We start from the raw sequence: 12,087 nt of genomic DNA on the forward strand, positions 1-12,087 counted from the left end.
GCTTCCTTACCATGGTATGAGTGATGAATCAAGGCCTAAAGAGACACATGAAAATCATATATTTAATGGGTAAGGATCACCACTGGTGACACATAAGGGGTGCACACAGGTGCACGTGCACCCCCTGAAGAAAGCGCTGCCAGCAGTGTCTGTGGGTGGTCACCGATCACTGGTCAGCGCTCGCCACCCCACTCCTCCGCCGCTGACACCACCACGGCCACCTGCGGGAGTTCCCCACTCACCACCACCATGCCCCTGCTGCCATGTGCTCCGCCAGACTCTGGGGGCACGCATTGTTCATGAGGATCACACATAGGTCACAAAAAAGCAACTGAATAACCAGAAAAATGTGGAAGAGAAATGTTCTGTGTAGTAAAAAACATCATTAGGAACCAAAAAGAAGAGGCCAAACTAATCCCTTGCAGATGCAAGGTCTTTTGGTTTCATTGGAACTCCACCCATTTGTGCCATGATTGAATTTGACCGAAGGTTACTCTTTCAAAGCTTTTTTTGTTTAATAATTCAGAAATTGCCATGTTACAAATGTAGCTTTTAATTAAGTGTTGCAGGTTTTTCAGAAAATTTGAAACTCAAGTCAGAATCTAAATTATCGGATGACAAAGCCTCGTCTTTTATTACTCAGAGGCTCCAGCTGCAAACATGATTTTCTGGTCAACATGCAGGCTAGGAGTGAGTGCCTGAGCCTCCTGTGGAGCTAAACTAGATTCCTCACCGAGTGCATTTACACGAGATGCTTAATGCGCAGTAGCCTAATAACACTGTGCAGTAATGTGCTGGGCAAAAACCATGCTAATACACTTCTGCACAGTAAAATTAGGCTATTGCACAGTACTAAAAAACTGTGTGCCAGTGCCTTAAGCAAGTACTAAACTAAATGCACAGTAACTACCATGCATTAATGAGCATACAGATGAGCCCACGGTGCCTTAAACATTTAAAGGAGCAATCTAAGAACATGTTGAATTTAATTCAGCAGTGCCAGTACAGCAGTCCAAAACCTAGAAAATTCAGTTTGAAAATGGTCTATGTCAATCATGCCATGTGTTTTGCCATAAAATGACATACTGGAATAAAATGTTAATAGCAGCATGCAATAATCTAATTTGCACCTTTGTTCATATAGAATTTCACTGAGAGAGCTCCATATCCCGTGAGTCAGTAACTTGACCACAGTTACAATTTTTCTTAAAACAAAAACCAGAAGGAGGGTGATTAGGTAAAGTGAATTCACCACTTACCTGAACATTATGGCTAGGGACCTACTGAAATCACAATTGCATAGATTTTGTGAAGTCTAGCAATGCCTGCGGAATCTGCAGGCAAAAAAAATGACTGAAAATGAAATGGTGGCTCCCCAGAGGGAGCCAACCGTCCTTAGCACACTACATGAGCCCACCAGGACTGAGAAGGGGACAGGGGGGCTCTGCCCACTCAGAGGATTGCCAGCAAGATAGCTGCTGCCCCCATCCCTCACCACTGATTGCTTGTGAGGGCTGCCTATTATGTGACCTTTCACCTCTCCACCAATTGGCAGTGAGGGGCTGCATGACAAGTAGCCCTCACAGATAATCATCAGTGAGGGGAGGGGCTACTGGAACCCCTTGGCCAATCAGAGGCATGGTGGGGCCTGCTCTGCTCTGCCCTGCCCTGCCTGTGGAATGGCTGCCCAGCCCCATATTCTACCTGTGAAATTGGGGGCAGGAGCTCTGATTTCATTAGGTCCCCAATTATGGCAAAAGATACAACTTGAATGGAGTGTCTTTGTGCTAACTGTCAGAAGCTGAGTAATCTCTTGATGAATAACTGCTAAACTGCCCCAGCTTTGATGCCACTGGTGCACATAGACAGATCTACCTGTGCTGTAGAAATAAGGAAATGGTCATAGACAATTACCTACTGGTGCTTTTCAGTATCTTAACAGCACTCCATGCTGCCCCTTACACTCAGAGTTCCCTTCCTATCCCAATAAGTCAAGCAACTCCATTCACCTTTCTCAAAACCTGTCTTAAGCTCAGGGCCTTGTTGCATGGGACACTTAATCCATGTTTTATTTCAACTGTAGTCAGCATTACCATGCTGTATTAAAAGTTAGAACATGTCCTGAGAAGTTGCGTGACAATGCTTGCTACAATCTCAGCCTACTCTGGACAGGACAATCTGCTACAATCTTAGCCTACTCTGGAGAGGCCAGCTGTGCCTCTCCCTCCCTGCTAACACTGACCCTGGCACCAAGCACCAAAACTCACATGTCCACCCATAAGGATGTGCAACTCCCATGTCTGGAGACCATGCTCCCCCATCCCGCCCATGCATGCCCAGCCCCAGAGCACCTCCCCTGGCATGCTCAGGACAGCCAGATCTCTGCCGCTAGGGGCAGGTGGAGGGAGGCACAGGGAGGGTGCCACTCCTGCTGCTGGATCCACATCTCCTGATGGAACTATGGAACAAGCCAGGTTCCTGTCACTGGCACTCTTGAACTCGCTATGGTGTGGTGCTGGGACTGGGACCAGCAATCAGCTGACTGTTGGTCACAGTCTCTGTACCACTCCAGTCTTGAAATCATACTGTCTCTGTGGACTAGTCTGATGAGAGCTGAACATTTACTTAATATGACCTAGAGATATTCCTTCCACAAAAAGTCATAACTTGCTATGATACAATCACACTTTAGCACATGTTTTACTGCTGCAGTGCTCAGAGGCTTGCAGTTTAAGGGCAGTTAACAAGTCCTAAGTGTAACATATGACATGGCCCTCACTTCTCCCATGAGCCCATAAATGCTCATGTTTCAACAAAAGATAAAATCACCTTCTTAAAATAGGCTGTCACTGTCACATACAAACAAATAGTCAAGGGACTCCTTAGTAGGCCTTTGTATTTAATGGCTGAAAAGAACACTGCACTAGATGGTGAACTCATTTTGATATTTAGGTAAACAATTTCAAACAATGGTATATTGTAATATATTCATGGACTTCTGATTGCAGTTGGATTAGCATCAAATGCCCATATAAGCTGCAGCACTGCCAGAGAACCACAGCAGTAGTAGTGACACTGGGCCTGATACTGTGAGGCACTGAGGATTTAATCTCGTTCCTACAGAAGTCAATGGAGAGTGTCCTATTAACTTCAGAGACATTAGATCAGGCCCTATGCTCCAGCTACTCCTATTGTTCTCACTAAACACTGCAGGCACTCAGTGATTCATTCCATGAGAAATATCCTTTATATAAAGACGAAGGATCTATGAATACAATCCTTAAGAGAAATAAAATTAATGATGTTCAAATTTAAAACCCACTGGCATCTCTACCAGATCTACCCTGGCACAAGTTAAAATAACTAGATTTTTCCTCCCAACACAGTCCCCAATCCTACAGTTTTTCTCATGCAGAAGATTGAAGAGGATAAAGAAACACTCTGTATGTAGTCTTTCATTCTCTCCCAATTGGTTTACAAGCTAGGAAGCTTGTTTAAAATTGTTCCAATTCTGAGTTATTAAAAGTAACACCAGTTTTAACACAGAGCCACCTGCTGACAGCGAAGTATATTTATTCTAAACTATTTAATCAGAATGGCAGGTTTTTGTGGAAACAATGTTCCTTTTCCCAGCCTGGATCATGTGTTTATATTGTGCAAGGCTAATTAAAGCACTGCTGGTAGAAAGAATATGACTTGATTTTAAACCACCAGCAGCCACACATTAAATCTGGTACCTCTGTATTCCCTAGTAGGAAATAGCTTATAGCACTCTGTATTGGACCATGCCACAAAAAAGGTAGAAGCCAGTTACAAGTCATTTAATTAAAAACAAACAACATTGGAAAGTACTTCTATTTTAACTTAACTTCTTGGTATCACTATCAGAGCTTACCTAAGGTTTCTGACGTTCCATGTACTAATTATATTGGTGGCCAAGTCTCCAGCCCCCAGACCTGTGAGCTGCCTAAAACCATGTAAGGAGCTATTGCCAACATGCTGACACTATGGGAACCACACACTGTTTCAGAATTTAAATGGATTCACTCTTGGCCTGTACATTTCTGATCCCATGACTGACATTTGGAAGTATATGGACATTTCAATACAGAGTGTTAAACTTCTATTTGGACAGATTTTTCCATTCAGTCTCCTTTGTGCATGTGCCAGCACAGGCCTAAGAAGTTTTCAAATGTCAACATCTCTGTATACATTTGAGAGATTCTAACTCCAGCCTCTGCCCAAATAAGTTTTGCAAGTGTAAAATCTGACATGGATATATGCAAGTCTGATGCTCAAAATGTCAGTGTTCTGGTGTTTATGCAGAGGCAAAAGAAGCATGTCTGGAAAATCTTTTCCATCATGTTTGCTTAATTATATTGTTTAGTACTATAAAAGGAAACCAGCATGATTTCAAATGGTACATAATATTATTGGGGATCAGTAACTATGTAACTATTTCTTACTCAAGCTTGTTTTGTTGCAATCTAACATAACCTGTCACAGTTACTAGCCTAGCAACTTCTGTAATCCCTTTCTGATTTCTTGAAGTGCACCCGCTCAGACGGTAGGTTTCACAGCTTTTGCCTCTCATCGGGTGGAATCCCCATATTCCGTCACTCCTAGACATATCATATGTACCTGAATACAAGACAACCCTGAATTTAAGATGACCCCCTGCCCCCGAGGAATTAGATTCTATACATGGAAAATTGATTATAAATTTCCATGTATGGAATCTAATTATTGAAGGATCATCTTAAATTCATCCCTCCCCACTACTGAAGGATGGGAGGGAGAGGTGATGGGGGGGGCAGTAATGGGGCAGGCACTGGGGAGACAGACTGTGGGGAAGGCAATAGGGGGCCATGTGGTAGGGGGCAGGCATTGTGGAGGCAGTGGGGTAAGCAGAGAGAGAGGCAGGTAGATTCCCCCTGATGCCTGTACCCCACCCCCACTTCACCTTCAGGCTGCCCCAATCCCTTTTCCCCTGTCCCCCCACCCTTTCCCTCTCCAGGCTGCTTCTGCCCATCACAGGCTTGGGTCTCTGCTCCCCCTTCCTCCTGTCTACCCCCACAAAATCTTTCCCCCCTGCCTGTCTCTCCATCACCCACCCCCACCTTTGCTCTGCACCAACAGGCTCCATCCCTGCTGCAGTCTGGGGTATGGAGCATGGCTCCACCCTGACCCCATAGCAGCAGCACAGAGCTGGCACTGCTGTTACAGGGTCAGGTTGGAGCATGTGCTCCATACCCCAGACTGCAGCAAAGACAGAGCCTGCCTGTGCAGAGCAAAGGTAAGGAGGAGTTCAGCAGAGGTGGAAAGATGGGGAGAAGCAGCATGGCGGGGAGACTGGGGGCTGGGTGTGCAGAAGCAGCTGAGGGCAGACAGCAGCTGCAGTTCTGGCTCTAGCCCTAACCCCTGCCCTCACCGAAAGGCAAGGGACTTCTCCCCCCCCCCTCCCCCGTTAAATGGGGGTGGAGGGGGAACCTCATCTTGTAACTGAGTAAATATGGTAGTCCCATGTGGTTCTTGTGTGCTGACTTGGCCCAGCTAGTTAGCATCTGCAAGTCTATCTTCAGAGGCTCATTACAGGTTGTATGAAATCCTGACATAGTTGTCAGGAAACCCAGACACCTTTCTCAAAGTATGGTATAATCTTCATAGGAGAAACAAATGCTTACATAAGACAAAAAGAACTGTAAGATGATAAGAGGGCTACATTAATGTCTATCTTACCTAAAGCTTACTATCCCCTGACTATTTCAGATTCTCTAATGGCATCTGATTTTTTAACTGTTTTGTGTGCTTTGGCTCCATTGGCTCCCACTACTAGAAGAACAAGTAACTTTGGCTGAAGCCTGGATAAAGTAATATTACTCATGATACTTGACAGAGGTTGACTATTATTTCCACCTGGTGTTTTTATCAGGAGGTTGCGTATTTGGAGCCACTGTGTGCTTTCTCACCTCTTTCCCAACATCCCTGCTGGACTAAAATAACATACACACTTAGTCAACAGTTCAACAAAACAATATAACCATGTAGTAACTATCCCAATAACTAAGTCACATAAATTAGTCATGAATCTTTGCAGACCAGTCCCACATCTTTCACAAACCTTCTTTTTAACTCTATAACTATTTCAACCCAGGCTGTCTGATTTCCTTTGTTTTTCTACACTGATCAAGGTCAGTGCTCTTAATAACTAGCTAAGCTGAGGCCTTGCAACTAAACCTATATTAAGTATTAATGCCTCCCATCTAATTGCTCTGCTAGATTATTACATTGTATCTCAGAACAAGAGTATTTTTGCATCTACAGCTGAAGATGACAAAACAACTGCAATTCATATTTTTTCAGTCTACCAATTATGCTTTTCAGAATCTTGAAATGTCAGTATGATGGAACTTTGCTGTCATAGCATATGGAACAAACTACTCTGCCTTGTCTAATATAAACATGAATGCAACAGAAGCAGTAATCCTCTGTTAGGTTCCTGGGTGCTCTGTGACAAATGTTATGAATCACTGAAGCATGAGCACAAGTTGCCTATATTTAATGTAACCTTGTCTATTTGAGAAGCATGAGATTATAGGAAGGATAGTGGTAGCAGTTGAGAGCATGGAAGGATAGTGGTAACAGTTGACAAGCACACTAACTCTCACTGTGGCCTATACCCCTTCCCTGGCTAACCAAATTGAGGTAAAAGCACCATCATAGTCTAATGGAGGATTTTAGTGTGTGGACAGAGTTCTGGTTGGGAGAAACACTCAAGTTATAACTCAGTTTAACCCTATAGTGAAGACAAGCCCCAACTTGCTGGGGAAATAAGCTTGTCTCTACGAGGTTTTAATACCACTTTAACTATATTGATTTGAAGCCAGTATAGTTAAATGAGTACACTCTCCTACTCTAGACACAATTACATGTATATAAAGGTGCTTATGCACTCTGATCCAAATTACATTAGTTTAAAAAACAAACAACTGACTAGACTCAAGCTTGACTAAGAAACTTCTTTTTATATACAGGGCTTGATTGAAAACCCACTGGAGTCAATAAAAGTCTTTCCACTGACTTAATGGGCTTTGTATTGATCTTAAGAGAAGAAAAAAATCTGGGCTGAATGCACACTAATAAAGAAGTGCTAGAATTAATCCACTGCCATCTGTCTTTGTTTTGTAAACCACTCAACAGAGCCCAACCTGAAACTGTACAACAGATTCTGGAGAGCATACTATCCTTTACCACAACTGCCTCTGCTATACTTACTGGCATTTGTAGAAATGCATAATGATTGCCTATAGGTGAGTTTTTTATATGGCCTTATAACAAAGAAGCAGAAGAGAAAGAAGCTCTATAATCTACAATCTGCTACAGCTGTTTATGTACCATATATGTCATATAAATTGACTGTGTAAGAAGACTATGGTAGCTGCAAGATCTGCTATAAATTACCTGCTGCATTAAATAGGCTACTAACATTGTTTGGTTTTAGGATAAAATGTTTAAATCTCTTGTTTTAAGAAGATCGGCCATGGTCAGAGCGAATGAAAGTGTGATAACACTGTTAATTGTCTTAAAGTGAATTTTGTAGTATAGGGCATAGTGCTGGAACCTGGCTATGTGAACCTGTTTGACCAGCTCATCTGGCCCCATAAGCTGGACGAGTGCTGTAGGGTCAGTCTGCAAATCAATCCAGTGCATGGGGCTATGTCATCAGGTTCCCCATGCGTCTGGAAATTTGTGGCAGTGTTAACTGCCATGGCTTCAGGAACTGTGGCAATTAATGCTGCCACTGCTTCCCCCACCACCAAATTTCCAGGCCTGTGGGGAGCCGCAAGGGTCAAATGACATAGCTCCAGGTTGGATCTCTCCCACAGGTTGGATCTTGATCACTTCTGTTTTAAAGCCATGAAAGAAACTGTGGAGCTTGTTCTCTGTCTCATACACGCACACACAAAAGCAGAAAATGAGCTACTGAGGGGTTAGATCATCTGTTTCTTCCTAAAAGGAATTTATGGAAAGGCCACATATGAGCAACCAATTCCAGAGTTCCATTGACAAAAATGTTGAAAAATCACCTATCAGGAGGTTGAATTGGAAATATTGTAGAGAGAGGGAAGGGCACGGAGGATTATCCCTCCAAGAAACATGAGATCAGTGCCCAGTGAGGATGCTAAACTTGCAGAAGTACAGTTGAGACTATGAACCTGTTGGCACTGGGTCAGTAGGATACATGGTTATGTGGAGAAAGCATTTCAGACATTTGTGGTCTTTGCTAAAATACAGTCACTTGGCTTCTGCTGCTTGATGACATAGCTGCTTTTTCTGACACTCTGTCAGGTGATGATACTATACAGAAAAGTTATCCCCTCTCTCAGTGTCATTCACAACAGCCAGCTGCTCCACCAATTTTATGTTTTTCCTGCCGCAGAGCTGATACCAGATGGCAATATACTTTACCTAAGATTAAAAAAAAAACACTTTTAGTTAATAAATGTATTTTCCAGAGACCATCAGAAAATCACAATGCATTATTAAACTAACAATGATCAGCAATCAGCAGGAGACAGGCTTCTATTTTCCCAAATGATCTCTCTCGGCTCCTGTGAACACTTGATAATTTGTGGATAGATTTCAAAGGCATGACATGTTTACTTAGGATCATAGGAAAGTAGGACTGGAAGGGACATCATGAGCTCATCTAGTTGACCCCCCTGCTCAAGGCAGTTTAATCAGAGATGATGATCCTATCTCAGCCAAGTACTTGACTTTGACTCAAAAGGAACTGCTTCATAATATCAAAGTTTCAGAGACTGTGTGGAAATAAGTCACTGGGCATTAAATTGGCAGGTTTCATGTCAATGGAAGCTCAGTGGATTATGGAGAGGACTTTTAAAATTTCTAGTGAGAGAACAGGTGATTATAACAACACTTTTCTGAGCCTTATGAAAGCCGATGAAAAGAGAAGCATTATAATTTCAAAGGAAACTATCCACCTTTGGCATTGTATAGTATTATGCCTACAAGAGATATTCTTTGTGGGAACATGAATAAATAAATAAAAATAAAGTTTCAGCTACCCCAGCAGAGGTCTCTTCAGACTAAGATCTGTCAAAAAGGCTGACGGATGAGATGAGATTATTTGAGAAATGAGACAAGGATAAAGACCTCAAAGGAGGCAGACTGTCTCATTTTGGTCATTATTAGGGGTCTACGCAACTTGAAGAGGCAGGGGGCTGATCTTGCCAGTCCCGCCCCTCCCTGCAGATTGGCAGATAGCCTGAAATTGAGGTTTAGTTACCCTGATTAAGCCTGGGGAAGCCATTTATCCACACATTATTAAGTGTGGATTAATGGCTTCCCCAGGCATAATCAGGATAATTAAGCCTGGGTTTCAGACCATCCCCAATCTAAGCATTCAATTAAACTCCACATATGCGTTGGGGTGGGTGGTGGGAAAAGGGCCAGGGGCAGCACAGCCCCAGCCCTTTTCCCACTGTCAGCCCTGAGGCACACATGCTCCCACTGCTGACAATGAAGGAACTAATTTGCCCCAATGTATTTTTCAGAGGTTTGCATAGTGGTGAGAGATAATCCATGTGTGAGTCAAGGATCACTCACCTATCTGATAAAATCAATCAGAGTGACCAAAGTAAGGCTGCTGACATTGTAAATTATTGCTCACATATGTAGCATAATAAGCAGAATCCAGTACCCTTGAAAATATCTCAGGATTTGCCTACACACAAAGTTTGTCATACTCCCCCATAATGCTAGCACATTTGTAACACAGCCTACATCCAAACAAAAACACATACAAAAATGCTGCCGACAACTCCCAGGTAACCAAACAACCATAAGGATCAGACTTTCTTTAAGCAGAGAGCATGTCAGCAAGATCCTGTGCTTTGTTAAAAAACACTAAGACCATGCCAGCACACAGGACAACCACTGGCATTAAAGGCCCAAAGGGTTCACCAACTGATGTCGCACAGTCACTGCTTAGCTGGCCTGTCTTGTCTGCTGTGTGGACTTCATTGCATGCAGAGGCAAGTCTGTCAGAAACCACGAACCCGTATAAATAGCGCTGAACAATAGCAAAGAGCTCTTTGGACTGATAATTTCTGTTGAGCAAACAGGAAACCAGTTTGTAAAAAATAAGTCTGTGTGTAATCACTACTTCAGTCACGGTTCTCTGGTATCCACACGCTGACAAATCACCCCTACGTTTACTTCTGTAATAAAATTAAATACAAATCTTTAACAAACCAAAAGAAAAAAAAAACACTTCAAAGAACAAAAGGATGTCTTTACTTTTTAAAGCATCCATGATTCTAGTTTGCATAAACATCCTTCACCATACAAATTAAATGAATGGGAAAATTGAATAAATTAACAGGTAAGCTCCCAAGAAGTCATTCTAAATAAAAAAACGTGGTAAATTCTACTTCACTGTTACCTATGGTCCTTCCACAGCTCTCCATCATCAATTTAAAATTAAGTGCCCTGAAAAGTTTTAATTTGTAAAAGTAAGGAAGGAACAGTTTCCGATGCAACTGCCTGCCTGTCCACAAGATGCTGGAAGGCCTCTTGTTCCTCAACTGCAAGGGTGGGCAATTATTTTGGCTGGAGGGCCACTTCATGAGTTTTGGTGTCCTCTAGAGAGGGACACTTCTCTCTTTCTCCCACGCCACCATCCACATGCCACCCAGAGCTGCAGTATGCCCTAGTCTCTACCCAACCTGGACCCTGCCAGCTGTGCTCACAGCTTATGCCAGCCCCTTCCTGGCATAGAAGAAGCAGCCTCAGGTGTGTGGTGGCATCAGCTGTGGACGCAACTGGTAGGTTCCAGGTAGGGATCAAGGCATCCACTTGGGGCCACAGCTGACCTCATCAGGGCTGGGTGGAAGCAGTCCTGTCCGCTCACCCAGCATGGTGGAACTAGCCCCACCTGCCTGGCATCACACAGTGCTCAGAGACAGAGTTGCCAGCTCTCCACAGGGCTGGATCCCATAAGTTTGTGGCCACCTGCCCCTGGGCTGGATATATATAATCAGTGGGTAGACCACATTCAGCTCATGAGCTGCATTTTGCTTACCCCTGCTCTACTGCATGAGATACTGAGCACTTCCCTTGACTTTCAGACATATTCATGGAAACACAGGCGGCAGGTACTCCATTTGTGATCCCAGTCACTGAGCTGCCACTATGGGGTGGAGAAACATTTGCACGTTGGGTTTGGTTTCTGAAAACCACTCTGCATTGCCACAGTTGACTTGAAAAGTTTACAGAGGGGTTGGGTCCAGGCAAGTGTAACCTGCATGTAACTTCATTGAACTGCTACAAGAAAGAGCATCCCGAGCACCCAGGAGGTGCAGATCTGGGATTTTCACAAGGGGTAGAGGTGCAGATGGTGTGACATACAACAGGCATTTCTTTTCCCAGTTAAACTAGATACTTTACTAACACGCTGGGGCCTCGGGCTGTATTATTCCATTTAAGGTGGAACAAAAAATGAACATAACTATCGGAGAGCGCATAGATTTGCTGAATTAGTTATAAAATGTTACAAAAAGCATCAACTAGACAGAAACAGTCAAAAGAGGCTGTGCCAGGCTTTTTTTTTTTTTTTTTTAGGAAATTGTTCATGTTCCAAGCCAAATCAAGCCCGACACCTCAGTAGGTACTAAACCACACCAGAAGAACAGTTATCCGCAGGAACGCTTAAGGAAAACTGCCTTCATGGACCCAGATACCTGGTGTTTCCCCCGGGCAGCTCATTTTGAAGTGAGGGGTGGACAAGGAATGAAAGTGGGGATCCCTGCACTTCCCCTGGCACCACCGCCTCCTCCGGGCAGCGCAGGGGCGAGATGGGGGTCACCTTTCAGCGGCCTTGACTGGGAATGTGCTGTCTAGACCTGGGGGTCGCCCTCCCTGCAGCTGGGGGCTTGGCTGGACCTCGGGGCTCGCCCTAGACCTGCCTCTCTCTGGACCTCAGCTCTCCAGGTGCCTCCACCTTGTCCCCGGCGGAGGCACAGCCCTGCCGACGCCTCCCCTCAGACCCCGGCCCAGCCGAGG

At 44.0% G+C, this 12,087-nt stretch overlaps 1 protein-coding gene across 1 annotated transcript in view; it reads left to right on the top strand.

Moving 5' to 3' along the window:
• The first annotated feature begins 11,119 nt into the window (after positions 1-11,119).
• The window catches only part of CIDEA (cell death-inducing DFFA-like effector a), a 17,848-nt gene continuing 16,880 nt past the window's right edge, over positions 11,120-12,087 (top strand). The window contains exon 1 of the mRNA XM_025192589.1: positions 11,120-11,180. The gene's annotated coding sequence lies outside the window, so the exon portion shown is untranslated. The remainder of the gene's footprint in view (positions 11,181-12,087) is intronic.

Source organism: Alligator sinensis, unplaced genomic scaffold (genome assembly GCF_000455745.1).
Source record: "Alligator sinensis unplaced genomic scaffold, ASM45574v1 scaffold1143_1, whole genome shotgun sequence".
NCBI classification, from domain to species: Eukaryota; Metazoa; Chordata; order Crocodylia; family Alligatoridae; genus Alligator; species Alligator sinensis.